This window comes from Armigeres subalbatus, chromosome 3 (assembly GCF_024139115.2).
Source record: "Armigeres subalbatus isolate Guangzhou_Male chromosome 3, GZ_Asu_2, whole genome shotgun sequence".
Taxonomy (NCBI): domain Eukaryota; kingdom Metazoa; phylum Arthropoda; class Insecta; order Diptera; family Culicidae; genus Armigeres; species Armigeres subalbatus.
The window spans coordinates 321,269,135-321,281,860 of NC_085141.1; the positions used below are offsets into that span (position 1 = coordinate 321,269,135).

Consider the following 12,726-nt stretch of genomic DNA (forward strand, 5'->3'; position numbering starts at 1 on the left):
CTCTGAGCCTCTTGAAAGGAGGCTTCTGAGCCTCTTGAAAGGAGGCTTCTGAGCTCTTGAAAGGAGGCTTCCTGAGCCTCTTGAAAGGAGGCTCTGAGCCTCTTGAAAGGAGGCTTCCTGAGCCTCTTGAAAGGAGGCTTGAGCCTCTTGAAAGGAGGCTTCTGAGCCTCTTGAAAGGAGGCTTCTGAGCCTCTTGAAAGGAGGCTCTGAGCCTCTTGAAAGGAGGCTTCTGAGCCTCTTGAAAGGAGGCTTCCTGAGCCTCTTGAAAGGAGGCTCTGAGCCTCTTGAAAGGAGGCTTCCTGGAGCCTCTTGAAAGGAGGCTTCCTGAGCCTCTTGAAAGGAGGCTCTGAGCCTCTTGAAAGGAGGCTTCTGAGCTCTTGAAAGGAGGCTTCTGAGCCTCTTGAAAGGAGGCTCTGGAGCCTCTTGAAAGGAGGCCTGAGCCTCTTGAAAGGAGGCTCTGAGCCTCTTGAAAGGAGGCTTCTGAGCCTCTTGAAAGGAGGCTCTGAGCTCTTGAAAGGAGGCTTCCGAGCCTCTTGAAAGGAGGCTTCCTGAGCCTCTTGAAAGGAGGCTCTGAGCCTCTTGAAAGGAGGCTTCCTGAGCCTTGAAAGGAGGCTTGAGCCTCTTGAAAGGAGGCTTCCTGAGCCTCTTGAAAGGAGGCTCTGAGCCTCTTGAAAGGAGGCTTGAGCCTTGAAAGGAGGCTTCTGAGCCTCTTGAAAGGAGGCTTCCTGAGCCTCTTGAAAGGAGGCTTCCTGAGCTCTTGAAAGGAGGCTTCTGAGCCTCTTGAAAGGAGGCTTCTGAGCCTCTTGAAAGGAGGCTTCTGAGCCTCTTGAAAGGAGGCCTGAGCCTCTTGAAAGGAGGCCTGAGCCTCTTGAAAGGAGGCTTCCAAACGTCTTGAAAGGAGGCTTCCAAGTCTCTTGGAAGGAGGCTTTCGAGCCTCCTAAATGGAGGCTTCCGAGCCTCTTAAAAGGAGGCTTTCGAGCCTGCTTAAAAGAGGCTCCGAGCTTCTTAAAAGGAGGCTTCCGAGCTCTCTCTTGAAAGGAGGCTTCCAAGCCTCTTGAAAGGAGGCTTCCAAGCCTCTTGAAAGGAGGCTTCCAAGCCTCTTGAAAGGAGGCTTCCAAGCCTCTTGAAAGGAGGCTTCCAAGCCTCTTGAAAGGAGGCTTCTGAGCCTCTTGAAAGGAGGCTCTGAGCCTCTTGAAAGGAGGCTTCCTGAGCCTCTTGAAAGGAGGCTCTGAGCCTCTTGAAAGGAGGCTTCTGAGCCTCTTGAAAGGAGGCTTCTGAGCCTCTTGAAAGGAGGCTTCTGAGCCTCTTGAAAGGAGGCTTCTGAGCCTCTTGAAAGGAGGCTTGAGCCTCTTGAAAGGAGGCTTGAGCCTCTTGAAAGGAGGCTTCTGAGCTCTTGAAAGGAGGCTCTGAGCCTCTTGAAAGGAGGCTTCTGAGCCTCTTGAAAGGAGGCTTCTGAGCCTCTTGAAAGGAGGCTCTGAGCTCTTGAAAGGAGGCCTGAGCCTCTTGAAAGGAGGCTTCTGAGCCTCTTGAAAGGAGGCTTCTGAGCCTCTTGAAAGGAGGCCTGAGCCTCTTGAAAGGAGGCTTCCGAGCCTCTTGAAAGGAGGCTTCCTGAGCCTCTTGAAAGGAGGCTTCTGAGCTCTTGAAAGGAGGCTCTGAGCTCTTGAAAGGAGGCTTCTGAGCCTCTTGAAAGGAGGCTTCTGAGCCTCTTGAAAGGAGGCTTCTGAGCCTCTTGAAAGGAGGCTTCTGAGCCTCTTGAAAGGAGGCTCTGAGCCTCTTGAAAGGAGGCTCTGAGCCTCTTGAAAGGAGGCTTCTGAGCCTCTTGAAAGGAGGCCTGAGCCTCTTGAAAGGAGGCTTCCAGCCTCTTGAAAGGAGGCTTCTGAGCCTCTTGAAAGGAGGCTCTGAGCCTCTTGAAAGGAGGCTTCCGAGCCTCTTGAAAGGAGGCTTCTGAGCTCTTGAAAGGAGGCTTCTGAGCCTCTTGAAAGGAGGCTTCCTGAGCTCTTGAAAGGAGGCTTCTGAGCTCTTGAAAGGAGGCTTCCTGAGCCTCTTGAAAGGAGGCTTCCTGAGCCTCTTGAAAGGAGGCTTCTGAGCCTCTTGAAAGGAGGCTTCTGAGCTCTTGAAAGGAGGCTCTGAGCCTCTTGAAAGGAGGCTTCTGAGCCTCTTGAAAGGAGGCTTCTGAGCCTCTTGAAAGGAGGCTCTGAGCCTCTTGAAAGGAGGCTTCTGAGTTCTTGAAAGGAGGCTTCTGAGCCTCTTGAAAGGAGGCTTCCGAGCCTCTTGAAAGGAGGCTTGAGCCTCTTGAAAGGAGGCTCTGAGCCTCTTGAAAGGAGGCTTCTGAGCCTCTTGAAAGGAGGCTCTGAGCCTCTTGAAAGGAGGCTTCTGAGCCTCTTGAAAGGAGGCTCTGAGCCTCTTGAAAGGAGGCTTCTGAGCCTCTTGAAAGGAGGCTTCTGAGCCTCTTGAAAGGAGGCTTCTGAGCCTCTTGAAAGGAGGCTTCTGAGCCTCTTGAAAGGAGGCTTCCGAGCCTCTTGAAAGGAGGCTCTGAGCCTCTTGAAAGGAGGCTTCTGAGCCTCTTGAAAGGAGGCTTCCTGAGCCTCTTGAAAGGAGGCCTGAGCCTCTTGAAAGGAGGCTTCTGAGCCTCTTGAAAGGAGGCCTGAGCCTCTTGAAAGGAGGCTCTGAGCCTCTTGAAAGGAGGCTTCTGAGCCTCTTGAAAGGAGGCTTCTGAGCCTCTTGAAAGGAGGCTTCCTGAGCCTCTGAAAGGAGGCTTCTGAGCCTCTTGAAAGGAGGCTTCGAGCCTCTTGAAAGGAGGCTTCTGAGCCTCTTGAAAGGAGGCTTCTGAGCCTCTTGAAAGGAGGCTTGAGCCTCTTGAAAGGAGGCTTCTGAGCCTCTTGAAAGGAGGCTCTGAGCCTCTTGAAAGGAGGCTTCCGAGCCTCTTGAAAGGAGGCTTCTGAGCCTCTTGAAAGGAGGCTCTGAGCCGTCTTGAAAGGAGGCTTCTGAGCCTCTTGAAGGAGGCTTGAGCCTCTTGAAAGGAGGCTTCTGAGCCTCTTGAAAGGAGGCTTCTGAGCCTCTTGAAAGGAGGCTTCTGAGCCTCTTGAAAGGAGGCTTCTGAGCCTCTTGAAAGGAGGCTTCTGAGCCTCTTGAAAGGAGGCTTCTGAGCTCTTGAAAGGAGGCTTCTGAGCCTCTTGAAAGGAGGCTTGAGCCTCTTGAAAGGAGGCTTCTGAGCCTCTTGAAAGGAGGCCTGAGCCTCTTGAAAGGAGGCTTCTGAGCCTCTTGAAAGGAGGCTTCCAGGCCTCTTGAAAGGAGGCTTCTGAGCCTCTTGAAAGGAGGCTTCTGAGCCTCTTGAAAGGAGGCTCTGAGCCTCTTGAAAGGAGGCTCTGAGCCTCTTGAAAGGAGGCTTCTGAGCCTCTTGAAAGGAGGCTTCTGGAGCCTCTTGAAAGGAGGCTCTGAGCCTCTTGAAAGGAGGCTTCCTGAGCCTCTTGAAAGGAGGCTTCTGAGCCTCTTGAAAGGAGGCTTCTGAGCCTCTTGAAAGGAGGCTTCTGAGCCTCTTGAAAGGAGGCTTCTGAGCCTCTTGAAAGGAGGCTTCTGAGCCTCTTGAAAGGAGGCTCTGAGCCTCTTGAAAGGAGGCTTCCTGAGCCTCTTGAAAGGAGGCTCTGAGCCTCTTGAAAGGAGGCTTCTGAGCCTCTTGAAAGGAGGCTTCTGAGCCTCTTGAAAGGAGGCTTCCTGAGCTCTTGAAAGGAGGCTTCCTGAGCCTCTTGAAAGGAGGCTTCTGAGCCTCTTGAAAGGAGGCTTCTGAGCCTCTTGAAAGGAGGCTTCCAGGCCTCTTGAAAGGAGGCTTCCTGAGCCTCTTGAAAGGAGGCTCTGAGCTCTTGAAAGGAGGCTTCTGAGCCTCTTGAAAGGAGGCTTCTGAGGCCTCTTGAAAGGAGGCTTCCGAGCCTCTTGAAAGGAGGCTTCTGAGCCTCTTGAAAGGAGGCTCTGAGCCTCTTGAAAGGAGGCTTCTGAGCCTCTTGAAAGGAGGCTTCCTGAGCCTCTTGAAAGGAGGCTTCCTGAGCCTCTTGAAAGGAGGCCTGAGCCTCTTGAAAGGGAGGCTTCTGAGGCTGGGGCCTCTTGAAAGGAGGCTTCTGAGCCTCTTGAAAGGAGGCTTCTGAGCCTCTTGCAAGGAGGCTTCTGAGCCTCTTGCAAGGAGGCTTCCGAGCCTCTTGAAAGGAGGCTTCCTGAGCCTCTTGAAAGGAGGCTCTGAGCCTCTTGAAAGGAGGCTTCCGAGCCTCTTGAAAGGAGGCTTCCTGAGCTCTCTTGAAAGGAGGCTTCTGAGCCTCTTGAAAGGAGGCTTCTGAGCCTCTTGAAAAGAGGCTTCTGAGCCCCTTTGAAAGAGGCTTCCTGAGCCTCTTGAAAGGAGGCTTCTGAGCCTCTTGAAAGGAGGCTTCCTGAGCCTCTTGAAAGGAGGCTCTGAGCCTCTTGAAAGGAGGCTTCTGAGCCTCTTGAAAGGAGGCTTCTGAGCCTCTTGAAAGGAGGCTCTGAGCTCTTGAAAGGAGGCTTCTGAGCCTCTTGAAAGGAGGCTCTGAGCTCTTGAAAGGAGGCTTCTGAGCCTCTTGAAAGGAGGCTTCTGAGCCTCTTGAAAGGAGGCTCTGAGCCTCTTGAAAGGAGGCTTCTGAGCCTCTTGAAAGGAGGCTTCTGAGCCTCTTGAAAGGAGGCTTCTGAGCCTCTTGAAAGGAGGCTTCTGAGCCTCTTGAAAGGAGGCCTGAGCCTCTTGAAAGGAGGGTTCCGAGCCTCTTGAAAGGGGGCTTCCGAGCCTTTTGAATGGAGGTTTCCGAGCCTTTTGAAAGGAGGCTTCCGAGCCTCTTGAAAGGAGGCTTCCGAGCCTCTTGAAAGGAGGCTTCCGAGCCTCTTGAAAGGAGGCTTCCGAGCCTCTTGAAAGGAGGCTTCCGAGCCTCTTGAAAGGAGGCTTCCGAGCCTCTTGAAAGGAGGCTTCCGAGCCTATTGAAAGGAGCCTACCGAGCCTATCAAAAGGGTGCTTACGATCCTCGTGAAAGGAGACTTACGAGCCTCTTGAAAAGGGACTTACGAGCCACTTGAAAGGAGACTTACGAGCCTCTTGAAAGGAGACTTACGAGCCTCTTGAAAGGAGACTTACGAGCCTCTTGAAAGGAGACTTACGAGCCTATTGAAAGGAGGCAACCTGACCACTTGAGGCTTCTGAAGTGCCCAGGAGGCTTCCGACCCTCTTGAAAGGAGGTCTCCGAGCTTCCTGAAAAAAGGCCTTCGAGCTGCTTGGAAGAAGGATTACGATAAGCGTAGAAGGATGCTCCTAATCCTCTTGCAACGAAGCAAACGATTTTGTTCATTCGCCAAATATTTAATTTGCAGAAATACCTCGTTAGAGGTTGGTATTTGGATTCTGATGGCTTTCCGCAAACGTTACCTTTAAGTGGACTTGTGGTGTGGGGACTAATACGCCCGTCCAGAGAGTAGGAGGCTGAATGCTCGAGTCTTCCAAGACATGTGGATTCTTTCTCACAAACTTAGTAATGTAAAACCTCTTTTAACGCCCCCTTTTATGCTTCAAATTCGAAATAACGCCCCCTTTTTTTATTGGTATTGGTTTTATTGGTTATTGGTAGTCTACTAACTCCATACGGATCAATCTATATCTATATCTATATAAAAATCCGTCAAGTTCCTAAAAAAGAGAACAGTATTCCTTATTTTTGAAAAAATAATAAAGATTAAGATCACTCCATGTAGATATCTATAGACATCGAGACTGAATCTAGGTAGCAGGTTGTGTAGTCCCAATTGAAAACTAAATATAACAATGGTCTAAGCTTCTTTGGTAAATCTCAACTCCCTTGGATCGATTCCAAGTCAAAATCAAAAAAATCTTCAAAAAAATCTTAACGAAGCTTCCTGGAGAAATTTTGATGGAAATTTTGTAGGCTTTCGGGAAAGAATTCTTAGAGGAACTTGTGGAAGAATTTCCGTAGAAATTATGGAGGAACTTTCAGAGGAATTCCTGGAGGTACTTCCGGACGAAATCCTGGAGAATTAAATGATGATGAAAATGATCTTCCGGATGAAATCCTGGAGAAACTTCTGGAAGAACTCCTAAATAAACTTCCGGATGACATCCTGGAGAAACTTCCGGACAAAATCCTGAATAAACTTCCGGACGACATCCTGCAGGAACTTCCGGACGTAATCCTGGAGGAACTTCCGGACGAAATCAAGGAGGAACTTCCGGACGAAATCATGGAGGAACTTCCGGACGAAATCCTGGGGGAACCTCCGGACGAAATCCTGGAGGAACTTCCGGACGGAATTCTGAAAGAACTTCCGAACGAAATCCTGGAGAAACTTCCGAATGAATTCCTGGAGAAACTTCCGAATGAATTCCTGGAGAAACTTCTGGATGAAATCCTGGAGAAACTACCGGACGAAATCATGCAGGAACTTCCGGACGAAATCCTGGAGGAACTTTCGGACGAAATGCTGAAGAAACTTTCGGACGAAATCCTGAAGGAACTTCCGAGCGAAATCCTAGAGAAATTTGCGGATGTAATCCTAAGGAAACTTCCGGGCGAAAATCTGGAGGAACTTCCGGAAGAATTTCTGGAGATACTTTCGAAGAAATATCCAGAGAAACTTCTTGATGAACTTCCCAAATTTCCTAGGGAATTCGTTGAGTTACTTCTGACGAAATTCCGGAGAATTTTTGACGCTTGAAATTATTCCACAATTTGGAATGAAAACAATTTGGACGGCCCTAATACCGAAATTGGTAAAAGACACATCTTAAACTAAAAGTAAGTGAAATATCAAACTTTGCTTACCTAAAATATTGCAAAATTTTTTTAGGCGCTCCCTCTTCTCATGCTCAAAATTTCAAATAAAGCTCTCTTTTAACGCCCTTAATTCAAAATAACGCTCCCTCTTCATACGATCTGATTCAATTTACACTTCTCCGTTTAGGCCACAAAAAGAGGTTTTGCAGTATCAATTTGTCCATTTCGGAAACATGTGCAATGCATATGCGCAGCCTAGACACGTAACTAAAAAAGAATTCTTCGTGAAGCCTAGTTACTGAATAATGTGCCATTAATGTGATTAAAATCTATCAAATTTGTAGGGGAACGGTTTGGCACTTCATCTCATAGCTCCTATTTCCATCCCATCAAAAACAAAGCAATAAAAAGGAATTTGGCTTGTTTCTTATTTTTGTGATTTTTTTATCTGTGAGCACGCGGGCTAGCAAAACGAAGGGTCGAGATTGGTGCTGTATTTCTTTGTTTTGCGATGAGATGAATATATGTTCAGTGAGATGGAAAATGGAACAGTTCCCCCATATTCCAAAATTTTATTTTTTTAAATAATAAAAAATTTAAAATCCGTCAAGTTCCTAAAAAAGAGAACAATATTCCTTGTTTTTGAACGTGATTTTTCCTACTCTCCGTTAAAGATTAAGGACATAGTTGGAAGAGTACCACGATGGCAGTCAAAATGGCACCGGACCTTCTACGCGTCAACCCCACACCTCCCGCACTCCTCTCCCACCAACATTCGAATTCATCGAACAGCTTCGAACAAAAGTTTGATATTCAATTTACTAACCTGTTCACAGCATATTTATTCACTTCCCGTGATAATGAACATGTTTATCCAAAGAGTCCTATGTATTTCGGCTCGAATAATATTCTAAATCAGCAGTTTCGTGCCAATTTATTAGCCGTTCGCGATTTGGTGGGTTTATCACTGCACTTCACTTCTTCTCAAAGGGCACTGAAAAAATCAAGTTTTTACTCACTTCTCCGCACATGAGCAGCCCGAAAAGTTGATGCAATGCAAATTAAACATCACTTTTCGAAATCAGTCACTTGTTTAAACCGAACACTTAATATAAACTGCTATTTTTGCCCGAAAAAAACGATTAAAACCTGATCGCGGAGCGAATGTCAACAACGGCACCGGCAGCAGCAAACTAATAACTAGGGTGGTTCAAAAAATAATTTTGCTCCACGCTCAGTCGAATATGATTTTTAATTTGGGTGTCATCCGATGGTTTGGGCTGGTTTGAATAGAAGCTTACCGTGCGCAGGTCGTTTCAGGTTTGTATGACAGTTGATATGGCGAGCTTGAATTTAACATTATTCTGATTCTGGCACTCCGTCATTAGACGATGGCGAGAGGGGAGACCATATGACTGGAAGAAATATTCAAGAGCTTTAACTCCTTAGACAATTCATATTGAATGGTCGTTCCAATAGTTGGGAGTCGATTTTAATTGAGGTTGCGAATCTTTAGTATGATAATTGGGCTTCTCAGGAGGCATCAGTGAAACGGCAATTCAACAAAATATGTACCCGAAATTTGTCAGTGATATCTATCGCACCAGGGGCAGATACTTCTAGTCTAGTCTAGTCTACACTATCGCACCAGGGGCAGATGCTTCAAACAAAAAGTGTGACATGGGGGTGAGTAAAATGCTATTTTTGCGTTACGAAATCAATGGATCTTTCCTGCGATGCGGTTTTCGTTCAGTGAAGTCTCTGGAATGTTGCTTTCAGCTATGCGGGTTCTCTTTTCGCCAGCGTTTGGAGGGGAGGCACTTTAGCCAGCGTAATAAAAGGTTCAGTTTCCCATACTAGTTTTCATATAAACTTGAACCGGCTTGCGCTCAACCAGTTTTTGTTCAAATCGGTTTTTGGAGGACACTCGGAGCATGGGACGGAATCGAGTGAGCGTGGTGGTGCTGGGTCGTTTTTGAACCACCCTACTAATATTCTTTGTTTTTTATAAATACGACACCAATACTACTACAGTATATGACAGTTTTTATTGAACCAATACTTTCAAAGCTTTGTTTTGGTACTCAACCCACCTTCACCTTAAGATCACTCCATGTAGATATCTATAAACATCGAGACTGAATCTCAGTAGCAGGTTGTGTAGTCCAGATTGAAAACTAAATATAACAAGGGTCTAAGCTTCTTTGGTTAATCTCAACTCCCTTGGATCAATTCCAAGTCAAAATCGTTCCACACAAACAAACGCGAAAAACTTTTCAGTGGAGCCATCAATACAGCTTTGATAAAACAAAATTATTTGAAGGTCAGATTAGCTTTTCATTGCAGAAGATGTCATATAGGCATCATACGAATAGTACGTTGAAAAACTTGTAAAGGTTGATTTCAAACGAAAAAAATATATATTTTTTTTCAAATCCAGAAAAGAACCTTACATTCGGGACTGTAGGGTTCAGAGCAAATAGATGTATGAAATATATATGTGTAAAATAGAACTGTTGCTAAAGGTATTTTATCAAAGCAATCTAGAAACCATGTACAGGTCAGATATGTCTAAACCGTGGACAAATAAAGACGTGAATACGATCCAAGTGTATTTCCTTGTGGTTTCAATCGACTGGACTAGTTCCGGACCGGACTTTACAGGGACATCACATCTTATCTGAGCCGAGTACATTATTCTGGAGTTTAACTCTGATAGCACCAATAAAGTGTAAACACAAGTGGAACTCTCAAACGCCTATTTTCCGTTCGGCAACTTTCTGTTTCACTGTAGAAAACCAATTCCGCAAACTTCCATATGTTACCGAGAGGAAAGCAAACAAAGCGAAAGCGTCGCTTATCAAACTCGAATCAGGTATACGAGCTTCCAAGTAGAAGCGACGACGTTGATTAAAGCAAGCTTTCTCTCCCCTTTTCCGCACGTTGAATCGAAGCGATAACTTCTGTTTCTAATGCTTTCCCCATTTGCAGTTCCGATCGGAGACTCTACAGTGTAGACGACGTCGGTCGTTCTCGATTACCATCATATAGGTGTAGCGTTCCTGGAAACGAGCTTACATTGTCAAAATGAGGGGATGAGTGTAACTAAGACTTTGTTTGCCGGAACGTTTTCCCCGGTCCGGATTTAAATGGCTTAACTTTATCATCTCGGCACTTTTTGGATTTTCCAACTTTTGTCGGGGCTAGTGGAGAGACTCGAGTAAATAAAGGAATTATTGGAAAAGTTGGGTTCCTTCGGTTCCGGAGGAAGCGCAGGTCTCCATCTGCAACTCGTCGCCGTACTTGAAGACTGCTGCTGAGGCGACACCGAACGGTGCGGTGTAACGTTTCCAGGTCACATTCAATCAACTAATGCCAGTAGGAAGAGAGAGAGGGTGAGCATTCGAGCATCTTGAAGCGACCTGCTCCTCTTAGCACCGGGAAGGTGGGTGGTGGGTGGTAAAAGTTAATCGTCTTCCACTTAGAGGCAGGCCATGCATTGGAAGTGACAGAATGTATGTACTACTGGATCTTTCGTTAGCCTGAGAGCGGAAAAAAGAGGGATTTCCGTGTGTGCGGGAACGCATCACACCTCCACCACTGCGGTGCGAATGCCACCCTTCTTTTCTCAAGAAGTGTGGAAAGGTTTCTTGGAAATTGAATTTTGATATGATAGGTTGTGACACGTCAGGGAAAATGTAGTGGAAGGAGCAACGTCGGCCGAACAAAATGCGGCTGTATGAGAAGTTTTCTAAGACAGCTTTAATTCTGCTACTTTAAAAAAAATCGGATTGACTTGGATTTTGCAGAATTTGAGAACCTTTATAATAAGGAAACTTTATTCATCAAATTAGAGTAGAACAATGTTTAACCATTTGATGTTTTGAAACTAGAAGGTAACTAAGTTCATGAGTTCCGGAGATTGTTTTGTTGAATTTCTAACTCAATTACTTGCATTCTGAACATACGTTTTTGCGAGAAAAATTAGTGAAATGTTCCTTGAAACTCGTTCGTTTCGATCTCATTAATTCACGTGGGACATATCTCAAATCTTCAATACAATTCTGAATATTGATACACCATCTGATAAGACTGAACCTAACAACTATTGAGAGGATAAAAACTTACGTATCAGCAAAGGTCATAGCAGTTATGTTATGTTTTACCTGGAAGAAAAAGAAAGAGAAAATTACAATGATATGAAAGAAATAGTGTAAGTTGAGAAAATTGTTAATAATAATCTTGTTATATCAAACAGAACATAATTCATTCCCATCAAATCAATCCAAATATTTCTTGCTCGACAGATGCAACACGCAAAGCAATTATCCTTTAAACAAACACACAAAGGTGAGGCTCACTTCACTCCGTCCTGAGCCAAACCGATTTTGACAAATCTCCATTCCCATCACAACAATCTTCACTCTCGTCGACCGACATTCGAGCGAGTTAATTCCCCTTTTCAAAGCACGAGAAAGGACTGTAATCTAATTTTCCTCCGCCGGTCACCGATTCCAACCGAAGAAAGAAATGACTCAGCACCACCCCAGCGAAAACCGACCCCGGTTTCTATGGTGCGGTTATGAGCACGATGCGCACACAGGAGACCCTTTTCAGCGCCAAATTCCTGCTCTCTTCGGACCGAAAACCCATTGTCCTTGAACATTGTGTAGAAGACAAATCCGCATCACAATTGACTGATTGGGAAGCAATCGATCAAGGGAACCAGAAAATCTTTCCAAGAAATTGAAAACCTTTATTGTCCTCCCCGCCAAGGAATGGGATCTCGTTCAATGCCCTCTTGAACGAACGAGACGAGCACTAGACCAAGGTTCGTCCGTTGACAATTTGTGTTGCTTCTTCGCCGAGATGAGGTTGCAGATGATGCGCTCGGATTATAATGCGATGTATTGGGTAAAAGGAGAACACAGTTGAAAAATGGAACCATTTAAAGATTGAACATTGTTCGGGAATGGATTGAAGCAATGAATAGAGACGCGATTCTTTCTTCGTTGGTTCTGTAGAACTAGACAAAATATGAAGGCTCAAGAGTTGTGCCCTGAAGCATGATACCAAGCCGGTGATGCATTGAAATATGTTTGAAGTAAGTATCATGTGAAACGAAAAATTTAAGAATTGACGAATGTTAGTCTTGATGTAATTGGTCATCAAAATTATCGAATGGTCATCAAGGAACTAAAGAGGTACAAGAAAACTTTTCCTGTAAGAGAAAAATAAGATTGATGCTTTTAGATCTAAACTGGACAAATATCGCAATAATTTCCTACTCAAAAGTCAAAATAACAAGTCACAATTTTACGACAAAGCATTTTCAAGATGTTCTTAAAATGAACCTTAGGCGAAATGACCCAATGATGGTGCCAGTGTTGGTAGAATCGTGCCTCAAGCGCAAACCAACTCGCTTGCGATTCTGCAGGAACAGCATCGCGCTTTTACGCAGAATCGTATCGTTTCGCTCCAAAAAGCGTCAAAACCTAATGCAAGCGTGATTTATGTTTATATATAAATTTATTATTAAATGTTTTAAGCGACAGTTAATGCGATGCAATAAACAAAAAAGAACACGTAAAAATCATGGAATGATGCAAACTGCGAGTAGAATCATAAACGACTCTCTGGGCCATGAGTCTGGTGGGATTTGACTCACGCTTGAATTGAATCGTGGATAAGATTTGGTGCAAACATAGTTCAATTGCATGAGTGAACGCATGGTTGTTTGTTAATCTTAGCGGATAGAACGAAAGAATCACAAATCGTTGAATTTCAGTGAAAATATAATGTCGTTTTTCAATATCTTTGTTGCAGCTTAATAATGAATAACTAACGATTTTGCGAGTGGTTCAATGTGTTGAGACAAAAGTGCATTATGCACTGTTCTACCCAACATGTTGCATCATATCTTTTCAATGCGAAACGTCAAATGTAAAAATCTAAGTTT

General features: G+C 45.3%; 1 protein-coding gene across 2 annotated transcripts in view; it reads right to left on the reverse strand.

The window, feature by feature from the left end:
• The window catches only part of LOC134220987 (insulin-like growth factor-binding protein complex acid labile subunit), a 145,544-nt gene that overhangs the window by 49,041 nt on the left and 83,777 nt on the right, over nt 1-12,726 (reverse strand). The window contains exon 1 of one of the 2 annotated variants that reach the window (XM_062700161.1): nt 10,896-10,933. The exons of the other annotated variant lie outside the window; for it this stretch is intronic. The gene's annotated coding sequence lies outside the window, so the exon portion shown is untranslated. Of the gene's footprint in view, nt 1-10,895; nt 10,934-12,726 lie in introns of those variants that run through there. 2 annotated transcript variants of the gene reach the window in all.